At 36.9% G+C, this 17,415-nt stretch overlaps 1 protein-coding gene across 1 annotated transcript in view; it reads right to left on the bottom strand.

Moving 5' to 3' along the window:
• Positions 1 to 17,415, bottom strand: part of OLFM3 (olfactomedin 3) — a 53,094-nt gene that overhangs the window by 34,887 nt on the left and 792 nt on the right. The window lies entirely within an intron of this gene.

Consider the following 17,415-nt stretch of genomic DNA (forward strand, 5'->3'; position numbering starts at 1 on the left):
AGGCTGTTTTAAAATGCAACACCCTGTCAGCTGAAATACAAGGGCTCTGAAAAAAGCTTTTCTGGGAAACAGAACGAAAGTCCCTGCTTTGGACTATGTTTTTAAAAACACAATATAAGTATCATCTTCTGTAACTGAGACAACACCAACAAAGAAGTTCATAAACTGGAAGTGATGTAAAGCCTAAAGTGGAACATAAGGCAGGTACATTTTAATGTTCTTGAACTACAGGCCACATATAATTTGGAACAGTTGATCAAGCACTAACTTGATCAACTGTTTTCCTTTCTTTTCTGTAGCACAGTATTTAGATCTGCTCAGTCACACCTGCACGTTCCATAAGATAGCTCAATGCCTGGTTGCAAGTTACCAGTGAGAATTCTGTAATGCTTAGGTGGTAAATTCAGAAAGTGATTTTGAAGACTTTAGAGCAAAAGGGAAGAGCTGCATGGCCTGAAGTCTTTGTTAGTTTGAGACAAATGTGTTTATTTCACTTTTAAGAAATTCATGACATCATCTGTCAGCATAAAGCACTCAAATTTCAGCTGTATTTCTAGGATGATGCAGGCCTGAGAGTTTATGATGCAAGTATGTTCAGTTGTTCAGTTTAGGAGAAATGGGCTAAATGTCTTTCTGAGCTTCTGTTTATAGTTTACTTTCTATGATTCTGTGATTGTTCTGATGAAGGTAGGGAGCACAAGATTTGTTTCTGGGTGGAGGGAGTGAACTGTGAAAGAGAAAAATTTCTGAGGTACCCAAGAAACTTTTTCTCTTTTCATATGACATTAAAGGTGGGGGAGGGGGGTGGGATTCCCCCCAAATACTTTTAAAATGAGTGACATTCTTAGAGGGCAGCAGAGTGACAGAAAAAAAGCTCTGGTCTTCTAAAACCAGTCAAACAAGAACAATGATGGTATCTTAGTACAGATAAGCTACGCCTCTTAACTTCTCCTTAAATCACTAATTCATAAGCTTTTAATCTTTTTAAGACACTGTTTCATTTATGTCTTTTCTTTGTGTTTGTATGTGAGCCCAGACTACGAAGTGAGGAGAAGGAATAATGAAGGTTAATGGAGCTCTTGGGCTCATGTAACTCATATGAAATAGAAATAATTGATTAAGAGGAGGAGCAACAAAATCAAATCTAAAAATACTTCATGCAGAGTTCATAACAGACTAAATGACGCTTTCAGGCAGCTGCAATGTTATTTTGCCAAAATGAGATAAAATAAATGCCAAGTAAGTGTCAGAGTGAACAAAGGAAGGGTCCCTCCTGTGTCCCTTTAAAAATGTATTTTTTTTCTACATTATTCCTTTAGTAAATAGGGAAGGAATAGGAATGGAAAGAGCAAGAAACATTAAAAACCAAAATGAGCTTTGGACCATTCCTTCACTCCTCCAATTGATACAGGAGTATATATTCCTGAAATCTCTCATAATTTGAAGTCAAACACACAAACAGAATTCTCTCTCTTATTTTGGTAAACATGTGAAAGCATTATGAACTCAGCATCATATTGTGAGATCAGCTGTGTGACTGCTGAGGAAAATAAGGAAGCATGAGTCCTGTTCTTTTGTTCTTCCCACGGGGAGCTATATAGAATTTCAGGACAGGGAGGAATACAAAAACAATTCTCTTCCCAAGATAATCTGCCACTGCAAATGAGGCAGTGTGACAAGAATAGTAAACACTTTCTTACATTAATAGCAGCAATTAACATCTTTGGGAGGAAGGGGGGAAACAATTCTTTCTTTGTGCTGTTCATATAATAGTAAACCAACCTAATGATCATTAAGAATTGTATCCCCAGGGCATAATTTGGAGGTAGATGATCTATATAGCTTCCAAAGGCTTTCTTTACAATCTTATAAAGAGAGAAAGAATGGTCTTCGTTCATCTGGAAAGGAGTTGTACTCTGAGCGCTAGAAAAACTTGAAGGGTTTGGAGCACAATTTTCATTAAGGACAAGGAGTCAACTTGAGTCATTTGGCAAATAATTCTCCTGCACTTTCGTCTTTTCAGGTTCAGTCAGTAAAGAGCAGACTAATTGTACAGTGAGGGTTTGCTGACAGGCATGCTCTGGAAACTCCATGGAGGTGGAAGCTCTGGCAGCAGTGCAGTTAATCAGCCATCTCCTCCGTGCCATAAGAGTTCCTCAGAGGGACTCCACAAAACTGCTTTATATGGGCTAATCGTAGGTTATCCAAGCTCAGGTTCTTTGTTCAACCAAATTTTAATTCACAGAAAGGCATTAAGTATTTAAGTCTGGATCAAGTGTGACTAAATTATTTTCCATTTCACTGTCTTTCAAATTGCTCCTTAATTTCTCTTTGGTAATAATAACAATTTTAATTTAGACAGACACTTCAACCTGAGGCCGTCACAGTATTTTAATGTGGTCGGTCCAGCCCAGAACAAAGAGGAGTTCTAAAACCTTGTTACTTTCCATATGATACGAACAGTGTGTGTTCCTGTCATGGTTATGAATCTACAGTTACAATTCCTAAAACCCTGGAGTGACAGCAATGGAGGTAGAACTGAATGTGACATTACTGACTGTAGCTGAATACACCCGTGATAAAATCTAGCCTGGAAGCTGTGGATTTGGCATAACACAAATATAACTCGTGAATGGCTCAGTAGCATGTCTATGTGCACCTCACAATGTATGGGGAACGTAAGTGCATGTGTGAGACGACATCAAATAAATGCACTTTGTTTCTAGATTATGTACAATAAATACTAAGCTCTAGGTGACAACATATTATCTCACCACTAAACACGGTACAGGTAATCATATATTAATAACGTGAAGCCATTGTTATGGAGAACTAAATCCCTAAATTCTTATTCAGTTAGACAGGATAAGGATTAAGGATTTTGCTCCATATTGTCTCTTCACCAAACATAATTACTTGGTTGCGAGTGTGCATGGTAAAGAAATCGTATTTTCTTTCATTGTGTACATTCTCTTTTTCTCACTCTGCTATTGCACTGTTCTCAAAATAGTCTCTGAAAATTGAGCTGAAAAAAAAGAAAACAGCATTAATTCAAACTACTATATCTGTGTTTTGTAGATTTCCAGTCCTGGTGTTAGCAAATAATGAAACAGTGTCTGCATGATAACTAATTGAAAAATGATGAGCGGAATCCTTACCAAATATAAACGGTGTTTAGTTCCATAAACCTTCCTGTGTATGAAATGCAATTCTGAGCGTACCTTAAGGCGGTTGTTAGTGGTGACTCTAAACTTTAAATATCAGTATATTATGCAATTTACCTGTCTTCCCCAAAAGTAGTGAGTCCCATTGTGTCTTCTGGTATCTAACTAACCCTGAAGTAATTGCCTTCGGTATGGTACCTTGTTACACCACTGTAAAGGATGTCATGATTTTATTCTCTGCACATTCCTTTTGTTCACTGGACATATAGAATGGAGACACTCAGAGTGATTTTTTTTTTCTTTCCAAACATAAGAAATAAATATTATTTAGAGGGAAAAAAAAATCTTTATACATGCCTGATCAGCTCTGAGTAACCTGTAATAAAGGACATGTTTGCTGGAGTATGGGTTTATTTGAGTATTAAAGTCTTACCAGAAGTAAATATTGATGGAGCAGTTTTATTTAGCTAATGATGAACAGGGAATAAATAGCTGCATAACTTTGTTAGAAATCTTTCAAACAGAGGAGAAAGGGCAATTGAGAATTCCACTACACATAAACCAGCTAAACTTCACTTCAGCACTAGAAAGGGTCCTGACTCAGCCTGGCTTCTCTGAGAACCTCTGGTGACAGTAATGATGCAAAAAATGCCTCGTTATTTCAGCTTATGATTCCTCTAGTGAGGAGGAGGGAAAGAATAAAATAGGGGCAAGGATGTTAAATAAGGGTGGCCAGATTCTGCCTCATCTAACTTCTTATTGCTGTGCAGGTGTCAGTCCCAGGCATAGCCAGTAATTACTGGCTTGGGGATGGCAGAACCACTCTAGACTCAGTAACACCATAAAATTATAACAAAGAATTTAGTTACTCAGATCCTCAACTGGTATGATTGCCTATTTGACTTTTGACAGTGCTCAGGGGCCGCAGCATCTCTCAATTAGAAGCAGAGACCAGAGATAAAGTAATTTTATGTTATCCTCATGCACCATATACAAACTGAATGGCCAAAGCAAAAACGGTACAAGTTCTGGCATCCTAAGTATAATTCTGTTTTGTTCTTTTGAGACATCTTGAGTCCATAGAATCATCCAAGCAATATGCTGCCTGAAAAAATCCACTGTTGATATTTCCTCCCTTTAATGACAGAGCAAAAATATCTAAGAAATCCAAACTTTTTTTTTCCTCCCCCCCAGGGCAGTAATAGAAAAAGAGTACTGAAATAGGAAAATAAAATAATGTTTTTCCCCAATAACTTGATTTGGAGTGCTGTGTGATTGTGTTTTTCTGATAAAATGTCTTATAACTCTGCAGCATGAATAAATAAAAACTGTAAACCAGTTCTTTGGACAGAGCTTCTAGGATCAGATGCTTCTCTGATGTTCTTTGGCTGTAGTTCATAGTCTTTGTCCCTGCTGCAGTGCAGAGAGTGTTTGCAAATACACTGATCCTTGGGCAGAATCACTGGCCTAGGTGTCCTAATGCATTTTAGTTGTACCTCAGACTAACTTAACTACAGCACATTCCTTTTCTAGCTATAGAATAAGGAACTTTAGAATATAGAATATATAGAATAAGGATATTGTGCTATACAAATCCCTTGTGAATCCCATAGTAAAAGTCACGTTAGTTACTCTTTCTCATATGGAAGATCGATTGTTTGTTCTGCAGTGGTGTATGATATCCTCAGGACAAAAGTCTGGACACAAACAGAAGAGGATGGCTTAGCAGTTCCCAGAAATGCAGTGAAAGAGTACAATTCACAGCAAATTCATAGTGAATCCATTCATAATTGTATATTCACAGTAGGCATACAGAACATAAGCAGTGGAATGTGTGAGGCTCTATCATACTCTCCTGAGAAGTGCTGAGAATGCCATTATAGTTAAAAATAGACTGCACTGTATACTCAATAATAAGGCTAAGCAGATAATTTGATCTAAACAATTTAACAAAATTATCTTCCTCTTTTACTAGAATCAGTTGGCAGACAGAGCACTATTTTCAGCAACATTTCTATAAATAATTCCTGGTGTGTAGGCTATTCTATGAATAATTCACAAATCTGAAAGCTAAAATTTGAGCTACTTTGGACTGATAAGCCTTAAGTATATTGGTATTTCTTAAATGAGTATGCAAAATTTGTTATCCTACATAAATGCAAGTAAAAATATAAACTTGTATTAAAAAATATATTACAGTATTCATAATGTGCTACTCCGTCATTGATTTTGCTTGCTAGAAAAGTAGTATAAACAGTTTTTAACCTAGGTTTGTTTAAAAATTGAAACAACTATTTGTGTAAGACTTTATTTCTGTTTTCTTTCCTATCTGCTGAGGGCACTGTATTAGGAAAGAAAAATATTGAATCATTTGATATTTTTCATCCTCATTTCCTTCCCAGGCATCTTGTGCTGATGTGCTTTTCCGGGCAGAGATACCCTTTGATGGGCATAAGCTTGCTGCCCTGCCACAGGTGTGGTAACACTCTAACTCCCAGCTGGCTGATAGGCAGAGAGAGGTACAGCCACAGGGCTTTCTTTAGACACTCAGCAGTACATTTTTTAATGAAATATATCCCAGTCCCAATCTGTTTTCATACCCTTAGTCTTATTTTTATTAATAGATCAGTGCCTTTATGAAAGACAAACCAGTCCTGAAGATAGCATAAAACTTTTTCAGATATTTCCATTTTCAGTGTTTCCAGGCTGTTCCCGGTAGAATCCTTTCTTTTATCCTCACACCGTTATCATTTGGGTTTCTTGTTACCTTCCCTTTCTAAGCCTATTCTTCCCACTTCTCAGAGGACCTAGTACATTTTTAACAATGTCTCCACTATTTAGCACATTCTGCTAAGTCCTTATTACTTTCATCCTTCTTTTCATCACAAGCTCTCCCTGCATCACAGCCTGTTCATCTGAGATTGATTCTACATGTTATTCTATAGCGCTGATACCTCACGCATTCAGCATTTATGGGGTAGGCACTGTTTCAAATGGCACAATTCAGAACAATCAGTTCTGGTGCCATTTGAAACCAGAGTTTCAAGGCAGACAGTGCAGGTGGTCTAGCATACAGCTTTGAATTGGATTTAGAGCTCACTTTTAAGAGTCAGCAGTGGCATAGCCTGTATACCCAGTCTGGCACTTAAGGATTTGTTCCGAAGTTCCCAGTACCTCCAGTGTCGTCTCTGGTCTTTCAGCCAGTTACTCTTCAAGAAGTTGATCTCTAAGCAGTCCTGTAATTAACAGACACCACTGCACTCACACTGTGGAATAAGCCTTGTCATTTTGTTAGGCAAGAATTCCCCCAACACCAGTGACCGTAGGTCTGGGCACACCCAATGAAAACAGAAGTGCAAAGCCTCACTGACTGGGAATGGGGAGGACGTGCTCTATTTGGCACAAAGATCTCTAACAGGATGCTGCCAATTTTAAAATGTTCTGAACTCGGAGTTCAGCAGAAAATTCAGGGACTCTGAAGTAACATGACTGATCTGCAAATGTGAGATGTCTGGCTGGATATAATTTTTAGAAAGAATTAAAATGAGCAAGTAGATTATTTAAAATATTTCTTCATCTTATGTTTAATTTCTTCAGCTTATGATGGTGGTAGGTATGGTATCCCTTAGTTCCTCATGCTAGAGTTCATACTTTGTTCAAGCAGACTTATGTTAAAAAATGGCCTCCCAAAACAATGAATATATTAAAATAAGGCACCTTTAGGCAGTGGAGGGTTCTTCAGCCTCTCTTCACTCCCTGCCATAAAGCATTTTAGTTAAACTGGTACTAATTGGAGTAACTGCTCCAGAATTCGGATATATGCCCTTAGAAGTCTAGCTGAAAGTCTTTCCAGTCCAATGAACAAGTTACTAGACCTGTCTGTTACGGACTTTCAAGTAAAATCAAACATATATGATGCATGAACCACAATTGTGAATTCTTGTAATTGGGTTGTTGGGTTGTTTTCCTTAGGTAAATGGTACATTTGGCTTGACATGCTCTTATTTGTAGCTCAGAGGAATTTATTTCAATTAAAGATAATAACAGAAATAATAAAATTCAGCATATGAAATAATATAGAGGGGACAGAAAGAATCTGTCAAAATTTAGCAAAACTCGTTAAGAATCTCTCTCAACCAAAATATATCAGGCTCCTGGAAAAAGCAGCCATCCTCTAAAGGCAACTGAATATGGCAAACACAAGTGCCTAGCTGTTAGGGACACCTGGAAGGAACATGGCTAGTCAGAAAGCATTCCAAGATTGCAAACAAGGAGTGTGTGGGTACAGAATAACAATCAGTATTTTGGAGAGAGAAGAAAGGAGAAGCCTAAGGACTTTGGTAGTAGATAAGCTAATGATAGCAGATTTTTTGCAGAGGAAGCAAAAATATTAGAAAAGAAAAATATCACATTTATTAGTTGCATAAAATCTGCCTAAGTTTGGGAAACTAATGATGGCATGATACAGTAAGTCTTTAGAATTGTAATTGAAACTTATGACAATGGATAAAAAAGAGTGATAATTCAACACAAAAATAGTTACTGGAGATAGGGGTCCAGACTAATTAGGGAAAAGACAACATCAGTCATTCTTAGGCATCAGAGGCTATTAAAAACAGAAAATCACAAAATACAAAAAGCTTATGTCCATGAATGCTAATGAGAAGGGGGATGTGTAAGCGTTAGACAATATCTAATTGCATATAGTTTGGGAAAATTCTGAAGAAGAAAAGATGGAACCTTGTTTCTATTTAACAGAAGAACCAGGCACTTAGGGCTTATCAGGCACAGTTTTCAGTAACTACCACCACTATTATCATCCATTTAGAAAGTGATTTGGGGAACCACGTAAGAAAACACAAACTGGTCGTGTCCCTTGTAAGGAGATGGACTCAACAGACTAACCAGTCTTAACATTATTTAATTTCTATGGTATTTCTAAACGGGAAAGAGCTATCAGCAAGAGCAATTAATTTTATTCCTGAAAGACACTGGTGAATGTAGTTTGAGTGCCAGGAGCATCTGGGTAAATTTTTGTCTTGTATGTACAACAGGGTGATGTTAGCCATTCTTTCTCACTTGACAAATCTAGAACTGGGCAAATTTGAATAATACAGCTACTGCCAGTATTGTATCAAAATCCCTTTTGTTTCATTTTCTCAAAAATTTTAAAAAAGGTCTTGGTATTGCCTGGTGGCTTCTTATACAGCGGCCTTATCAGAGATATAAGGGAAGCTACGTCATTCTGTCTTCTTTTGGTTCTGAGATCTCCAAAGGAAGAATGTGCCTTTGCTTCTCATTCAGGCTCAAAGAAACATAAATTAAGCCAACACATCATATCCATCAGGGACAATTTCACTGTCTAGTCTGACAAGTAGAGGAACAGGTCTGCCTGTACATCCCTCCACACACAGATGATGTTGAAGGAGTTGGAAGAGCAGATGAGCAGCATTTGTCTTCTTCCTCATGTGCTGCTCTCTGGAGCTCACAGCAGGAGGAGGAAGAGGGGGAAAGCTAGCACTGACTGAAGTATAAACAAAGGTATTTTGGGGAGAAGCTGTACTTCTCTGGCTGCTCTAAAATTCTGCAATCTAGTCCCTGGTGACACTCATAAAAGCAGGTTATTGCTTCATGAAATACTATTAATGACCATTGTGTTCTAGCAATGCAGTTTTTCATTCTGATTGCTTGAGGTGAGAAAGATTACCTTAGAGAAGGGAGCACTTCATATCTAGAAAAGATAAACACCATGGTCTAAATAAATGGAGCATTCTGAGAACACTGATTAAGACAATCTTTCCATTCAAAATTTTCTTCAGAAATATGGTCTTTTTCATTGTGAAATAGAAGGGGAACAAGTATCCACATACATCTCCCCGCAGCCCAAAGTGGTATTTTGCTGGTTTAAAGAAAGGACGTAACATTGCTGCTATTGTGAGTTCTCACAGAATTACATCAGCAACATTCACTCCAGATAAAGACAACAGCAACCATTTAAACCCACCAGGGTACCCTATGTAAACGTAAGGTCAGTACCTGGAAAGCTGGATATGCTTATTTTACTCTGTCACCGCAGTGAAGATACTCACATTCATTGACCTGAACCTGAACAGCACATGCACGTGGCTTTCAGAGAAAAAGCAAGTCCAGGGGGCAAAGAAAGATCAGCAAAAGACAACAACTACAGAACAGAAATCTGACCTCCTTGAACTGTGCTGCATAGATTGCTGATCCCAGCAAGTAGTGTGGAAGGGAAAAGAGGAAGAAATGTATTTCTATACCATCTGCTTATATGGAAGTACCTCTTTTAGCAGTGTCTGCAGAACTAGTATAGCAGTAGATCATCAAAAATTATTTTTATAAACTTCTTATTAAAGAGGATTACAATGCAAATCAGCTGCTTAACCTTGTAAGAGTCACAACTAACAGATTTTTTGATGTCAAAAGTGAACCTGTCATATCATAGAATGCAGGAATATATGGTGCATACATAACTTAAGGAGTTTTATATGCAAATTCATTAGTGGAGTAAAGACATGGCCAATTCTATTATTTACATACCCTCCTACCTTAGAGAAACTTCTGTTCTTTTCTTCTGGTTCAGTATATTCTTCTGGGCTAGGAGACTTCCATAGAACTGGAAACTCTAATTTTTGTGTGACATAGTATGGAATACAGCTTCCAGTTTACTCACCCATCTTTCAGCTACTTTTTTTGCATATCCAGTTGAATTGCATATGTTACTAACATACATACTGCTGAGCTTGTTGGATAGTAGTGTCCATGTAATTTTCATATCAACATATTAATCACAAAGAAAAGCAAGACCACTTGCAAAATTTGTGTTGGGGACTGAGGAGGTATCTGAAGTCAGCAGATTCCTGCCTGGTCAGGCGCAGGCAGAGGTGGAATAGGATTAGCCTTTGGGTTAAAGAGTCAGAAGGGAATCGAGGTTTTAAAAAGTCAGAAATGCAGGAGACCATATTCTTTGCTTGTGGCTAAAGCTGATCCTCGTGGGAGATTGTTAACACATATGTTTTTAGTGTTTTGATAAGTGTGCACATATTCAGACAGGAGGGAAAACAGGTCAGTGGTAATCTTTGTATTTAGGCTACTCTGCCTGACATACATCTCTGTATTCTTTATGCAAGTGCCCAGAAACACCTGTGATGACAGCAAACAATATTGACCTGAGATCTCATCATACATTCAAACCTGTAACACACCTATTTGGAGACCTGAGTGCACGCATCTACAGCTGTATCTCCATTTTTTTGTACCATCATCTATTCTATGTACTGCCTGTTACAAACTGTTGTTTGTAACAATAATTCAGTGTTGCAACTACACTTTTTTCTCTGTATTTTCTTGGGAAAAAAAGTCCCAACACCATATATTGAAACTGCAGTCTTATTATAAGAGGGTAGAATAGTTAGAGTAATATTTAAGAGATTATACAAAAGGAAGAGGAAAAAAATAATTGCAGTAGGGAGGCTGAGACTGAAAAAACCCATTTAGTATGAGTAAGGAAGGGTATGATAGGTTTGTGTTTATAATCAGATCAATAATATTTGCTGTCACCACAGGTATTAATGTATTCTAAATGTGCTGAAGTTCATATTTGTGTAAATCTGATCTTAAGACTGAAGTCCAAACTCAAATAAGAGTTACAATATCATATATGGAAAATTATTTAAGTGTTTAGTTGTGTCCTTGAAAGGGATACACTGAAACACATTTTAAAGTATTTTCCTATAGCATTGGTTCTAAACAAGGAGGTTCATGAAAATAGCTACAAAACTCTTTTTTAATAACGTGTCCCAATAATTTAAGAATAATGTTAACCATGTTGTGATCAGCCCTTGATAAGAGAGTTCACTCAGTTCTCATTCTGAACAGACTTAGTATTTCCCAGTTGTTCTGGCTCCCCCCTCATAGGTTACTTTACAGCTTGCAGAGAAAGCAAACACAATTTCCCAACACCAGAGCAGAGAAGAGGGCTACTTGCTTTCAGAATTTGCTCAAGCTGCTGTTATGATGACTGATATGTGTTTCAGTGAAATAAGTAAACAGGAACATTAAATCACAGTTACAAGGATTTGTTTAGTTAGAAGGCAGTGCAGCAGGCAGATGACTGTTCTTCAGGGGAATGCAGGATGAAACGTTACATTTGTGTTATTGGGGGCTGCTTTAGGTTAGTTATTTAAGTGATTGAAAAGTCTGAGAAAGGCTTAGAAGAGATCAGAACAGTAAAATTTCTCTAATTCCTCCTGAGGAAAAAAAGTTTTAAATAAATAGGAGTGTATATTTTATGAGTCATTACATAAAATGTTTTTCTTTCTTGTGAAGAGACATAGCTATAGAAGCAGCTGGGTAAGAATTAATAAAATTCCATACCCACAGGTCTGCTTTTGGTTATAACTCAAGTTCCAATTTATGATTGTTTCCTGACTTATGAAAAATATGCCTGGTTGCTCCTTTTGCTTTTCTGAGAAGTCAACCTCTGTCTGGAAGCTGAAGGCTGTAGATGATAGTATGACAAAAAGTATATGCTACATGTGATACCACCATGAAACTCTGAGTAAGTAAATTATTGTGTATGCTCCTCTACCCATTAATCATAGAATCAGATGGGTTGGAAAGCACCTCTGAGATCATCAAGTCCAATCCAGTTATCTTCTCAGTGTTAACTGCTTGTATCACCAGCATTTTGTGCTCTGTTTCCTTCCCTAAGCATGGAGCTTTTCTGGTGAATTCAGTTAATTAATATGAATCAGTCACGTTGTTGGAAAAGGCAGTTCCTTGGAAACTATTTCTGGAAGCTGGCCAGTGAAGAGGAACCCTAGAGATCATCTAGTTTTAGACATACCTGACTAGACAACTGGTATTTTCTTTATCTGATACATTGGTTATTTCCCTATCTACTGAAAAATCTTTTAGCCCTATTTCAAACCAGATGGAATAGGGATAAGCTAATCCATACAGGGAGCCTTGTTATTTTGCATTCTGGCATCATGGTGTCTCTTTAAGGCAGAAATACGAATTCTCCAATGCCAAACAAACCCAAATCTAGACTTAGAAGCTCCTTAATGTCAGGGATTAAAACAATGACAAGAAAAATAGTTATGTTTTTTAAATAGTTTGAAGTATTCTAGTAAATAGTGCTGCTGATGGAAAAGGAAGTTGCTTTTGAGTCACTAATGAAAAAACTAGAACCTGCAGTTTGTGCTTACAGTGAAGTGTCACTGATTCTTGGAAGTAATGCTGGGACATCGGAGGTTGTCTCCAAGATACATTTCAAAGTACTTTTAAGAGTAATATGTATTGCTACTGTATTTCTGTTTTTTGCTGACCTAGAGGACTAAGAATTCTACTGGCTAAGTTCTTAGGTGGAATGGTTCATGTGGATAGAACCATGTGCTTGGATCATACATCTTGGTTTAAAAACATGTGAATAATAGATCTGGTCTGGAATTCTGAGGTAAATCCAAAAATCTCTGAAATTTTGAAAGTAAGAGAAGTTTTCCACTGTTTCTGAATTCTCACTATGAAAAGAATTCTATATTGAAACCCAGGCACATAGACCTTTCTCTAGGTTTGATCTTAAACAAGAAATGTACTGCCTTGTGGAGTGAAGCAGTACAATAGACTGCTGCTCCTGTGAAAGATGGTCCTTGAGAGGACTTCTCCCAAACTACTGCTGCAAAGATTTACAGAAGGCTTTCGAATTTTAACTGGTTTTCTAAGAAGATTCAGTAAGAATGCCTAAGTGATGCCCTGAAGCATTTCTGTCATACTACAGTATTGAAAAAGGGGACTTAAGTGCCCAAAATAGACTGGACTCTCTCTGATGATTCCCTGTTCATTTCTTAATAGGCCCCTTATGAAAGTCACGTATTTTAACTTGAAATTTACAACTGTGGTAAATCGTTAGCCAAGCAGAAACACCATTTTTAGAGCTATGGCTCCGTGTTGGTTTAACAGCTGCAGTACTGTGTTTCCTGGTCCTGATAGTCCCCTTCCCTGCTTCTTTTCCTTCCTTGCATATTTTGTGAATCGATTCTCCATCACTGGCCTATGACTTGGCCAAATACAGAAGAAAGGTGGAAGCCTGGTTACCTGAAGGCAATATGCTTCTAATGGAAAAATTATTATTTCCCATGAGAATATGTCTGTGTATATACATATACATGCATATAGAATTTTTTTGAGATTTAGTACAACACATAGAATTGTTTCTTGAGTGCATTTAAAGGAGTAGCAGTCATAATAGTAAGCAGCAGAGGAATCTGTTTTTAAAGAGAGAAAAAAAGACCTCTTTCCATAGCATCAACAGTTTTATAAAGCCCTTACAGACCATATGATGTCTGATAGCACCAGAAGAGTTAGCACTCATGCAGATGTCACTCACGTGTGTGTTTTTGCATATTTTCTTCCAATATCTTAATATGCGTTACTTGAAATGATGCAGTGAATACCTTTCTGTGATTTTATATAACATTAATGGTGGATGTATGACACTGAGTGCAGATGAAGACAAAATATATGAAGCATCCTTTTTTCCCAGGACTGAAAGGTTAGAATGCACTGTATTGATCACTGCAGGAAGAACCAGTGGTGTGAACAGTCTTTGGTCTTTGTGTTGACTGAAGTTACTGGAGAGAGAGTAACATAACTGGAATGACACCTGGGAGAAAGCCCAGGATATATTGATGGCAATAGGATGTTCTTCAATGCCTGTTGAATCATGTTGCTCAGAAACGGGAGACCAGGCATCAAGGGAGAGCTGACCACAGTCAGCAAATAATGATTTAGAGCATTCTTAAATCTTGCAGGCTTAATAATTATGTGTGATTTCCATATTGACTAAGTACTACTACTGTAGGAAACAGGGTCAATTAATTTCCAAGTAGGTAATGGGTTTTCCATTAAATTTTGCAATGTGTATTGTAGTACTGTGAGTCGTATTTCCAATAATAATAGTATATTGTGGTAACCCTTTTTTGTACACAGTATTCTTATAAAATCTTGCAATAGGGATGAATTAATTTGCATTGCTAAGCAGCACTAAAGCAGGGCACTCTTCCTACTGAAAAGTTCTTGAAATTCAGGGGAAAAAACGATTTTAGTGGCTATTTGTATAGTCTATGTGGGAAAATCTAATTTTTAAAATCTAGAAACACAGCCATTCTAAAGATCAAAGTGCAAAGTTTAATTAAGCATTCAAAACTAGATGACTAGTTTCAAATTTGCTTTTGTTTTTTAGTGTTAATATTCCCCAAACATCTTATTATCCCAAGCAATGAACATAAATCAGTTCCTTTCTGTAACTGTCCCTAATGATATTAAACTTAGCTTCTATTTGGGATTGTGCTTGACAGTTGTCTTCTGAAACATTTTTTGCAAAATTCAAATAAAGGAAATGAAACAGATGTAGGATATATAGCCATATCAAATTTAAAAGCCTGAAATTCATCAACTGCATTGAAACATGAACAGATTTTAAACTTAAAAACTCCCATCTAGGCTTTGAAATGCACTGAGCTTGATTTCTACGTGGAGCAGCTTTACCTGGCTGTAAAATGCTTGCTTGGTTATACTACTGTGATTATCAAATGATGCCAGCAAAGCAACCCTTACAGAAGAAGTCCACATTACATACCGTGAAGGCCATTACAGAAAACTCCAGGTATAGAAAAGCAGCACAGATGTGCCATCTAGCAGTAACTCTCTGAAAAGTCCTAATCTTGAACAGTTTCTTCTTTCAAGATACTTCTTTTAAGAGTAGGAGAAAGGAAAGACTTTACATCAAAGTCCTTTCTCTTTAGCTGGCTTCCTGCTAAATGTCTAGCCACTCTGCTGGAAATAGACCTTTAATGAAATATCATGAATATTTTATTTTTATTTTTTCTATGTAAATACAGAGAAAGAAATAGAATAAAGTTAAAAAATATAACATTTAATAAGTATCTTAAAATGATACTCAGTAATTAGCACTAAGACTGTTAAAATTTATCATTAGTGAACTGTCTTCAACTTATTAAAGAAACATTTCCTCACCTGGTCAATATTCTATATCAAGGTTATTAGCAAAAAAAAAAGAATTCAAAAGCATGGGCAATAAATTACTGTGGTTAAAATAAAATGTTCATGCTCCAGAGATTGAAGAATAAATTATATATAAATTTTTGTTACATATTTTACCATAAGATGGCGATACTTAAACACTTCACTATTAGTAAATAACTGAGTATGTTTAGCACAACATCCCTGTCGAAATAGGAGTGCCTGTGGACAGCAGTCTTGAGTCAGTGATGGCCTGGTATTAAATAAAAGCTTTTTTATTCCCCCAGGCATTATTTTAAAATAACTGATCAGTAAAATAAATTATTACCTGAAAATTATGTGGGACATAAATAGGAATGTATTGTGTATACTTGAAATGTCTGATGAGATTTATCTCCATAAGCTGAATAGTTTGGGAGTGTCAAGGGCATGTAAAAAGTTGTCTGTCTAGTCATGAGCTTACTGCACAAAGAAAGAATTAAACATCCCCTTGTTTCCTACAATTAGCTTTGTATGATATATATTTGCTTCCTAACCTGCAGAGCAGAAAATTATTCTATTTCAATGTAGCATAAAGCAAGATAAATAATTGAGTACTTAGTTCCATTTTAAAGTGAGAGCTCAGTCAGAACTTGTGCTTTTTTGCTAAAAATAGCCTGTAAACATTTTTACACATATAATTTGTCACAGAAATATGAAATGTTTTGTTCATAGTGAACAAAATTAATTGTGTGCCATGTGGATTCTTTTTTATGCTTAATGTGGTGTAGCATCAATTTGATTTCAGTTTTTTTTATGAAAACCCAGTTTAGACAGACACCAAATTTTGACTAAGGATTCTAATTTTAATCTAATCTTAAGGCCTTTTTTTTTTTTTTATTCCTGACCCTTGACAAAGTCAAAATAGCCAGTAAAGAACATTGTAATATCCCTGAAAATGTCACACAGAGTGATGAATAAAAGGCCATTTTCATGCCTTCTGCACAGTATGCCAGAGCAAAAAGGGCTGGAAGCAAAGTTTCAAAAGTTAATTTATGCCACTTCATTCCAGTGCCTCGTCCTGGTTTTCAGTGCTGGATGGTGACAGACACATAAGATGGAACAATTCTTTCCACTATTATTTCAGAGCCTGAACTAAAAGAATAATACTACCAGCTGTTTGTTTCACTAGTGATTCTGCTCTCCTGTGGACAGAGAGCGATACAAATTTTGCCTTTCCCGCTTTCACGCAGTGTCTCTAAGTATTTAACTTTATAGATCTCACAAAGGGTAACAGAAGACAGAAAAATAATGAAAATGAGTGTGTGGAAACCTGTAATTATAATGTGGCCATGTGCTGCTATTTGCACAGATGTGAAACTCCTGTGCGTGCGCTGCCTCATGACTCTCTACAGACACAGCAATAGCTGATGCTTTCAAATAGCTCCTATTTAATAGAACTGATATAACTGATTTCTTAGGTAATGTGAATCCTCTATCACCTCCTGCTTTTTTAAGTTATCGCTGTATCTTACTGATTGAAAAGCAGGATGAATACTGCATCCATAAATCAGGATTCCACTGACTTGCTTTTTAGATTCTGTTTTTATGTTTTTAAAGAGCAGTGTCCTTTCCATATTGTTAGAAATTCAGTACATACTTGTATTTGAATAATATCTTTATTTTAAAGGAAAAACCTGCCAGAAGAGCTGAACATTGCCTCACGTGGTTGTCTGGTACATAAATGGTATCGTTAAAATGACATTCACCAACATACAATATAAACTGTGGCAACAAGGTACAGACTGCTGCTGGTAATAGACTGCAATACTATGAGAATGTTTTCTCAATGCTCACAGTTACAAGACTGCACGCCACCAAAAAGGCTAATGAGACAAGTTCTACACCTATAAAATACAGCACTACAGACAGCTGCAGACCTAGGGGCTTTCAGTCATTACTGCTCTTAAGTGGTATAGTCCAATTCCGATTTTTTAAATGACCTAATCTAAAATCTCTGTCACAAGCCAGGTTGCATGGCTAAAACGTATTATTTGCTTTTATCACTCCTTCAGTATCAGATGTGATCTTTTGGTGACCTGAACACAGCCGAAAATAACGAAACTCTGCAGCAGACCCGAGCGTGGCTATAGTACTAAATCCAGTGTCTTCACGTGATGCCTCCGGTTGCACTCTAAACAAATTC

Source organism: Myiozetetes cayanensis, unplaced genomic scaffold (genome assembly GCF_022539395.1).
Source record: "Myiozetetes cayanensis isolate MyiCay16 unplaced genomic scaffold, myiCay2020 scf12, whole genome shotgun sequence".
NCBI classification, from domain to species: domain Eukaryota; kingdom Metazoa; phylum Chordata; class Aves; order Passeriformes; family Tyrannidae; genus Myiozetetes; species Myiozetetes cayanensis.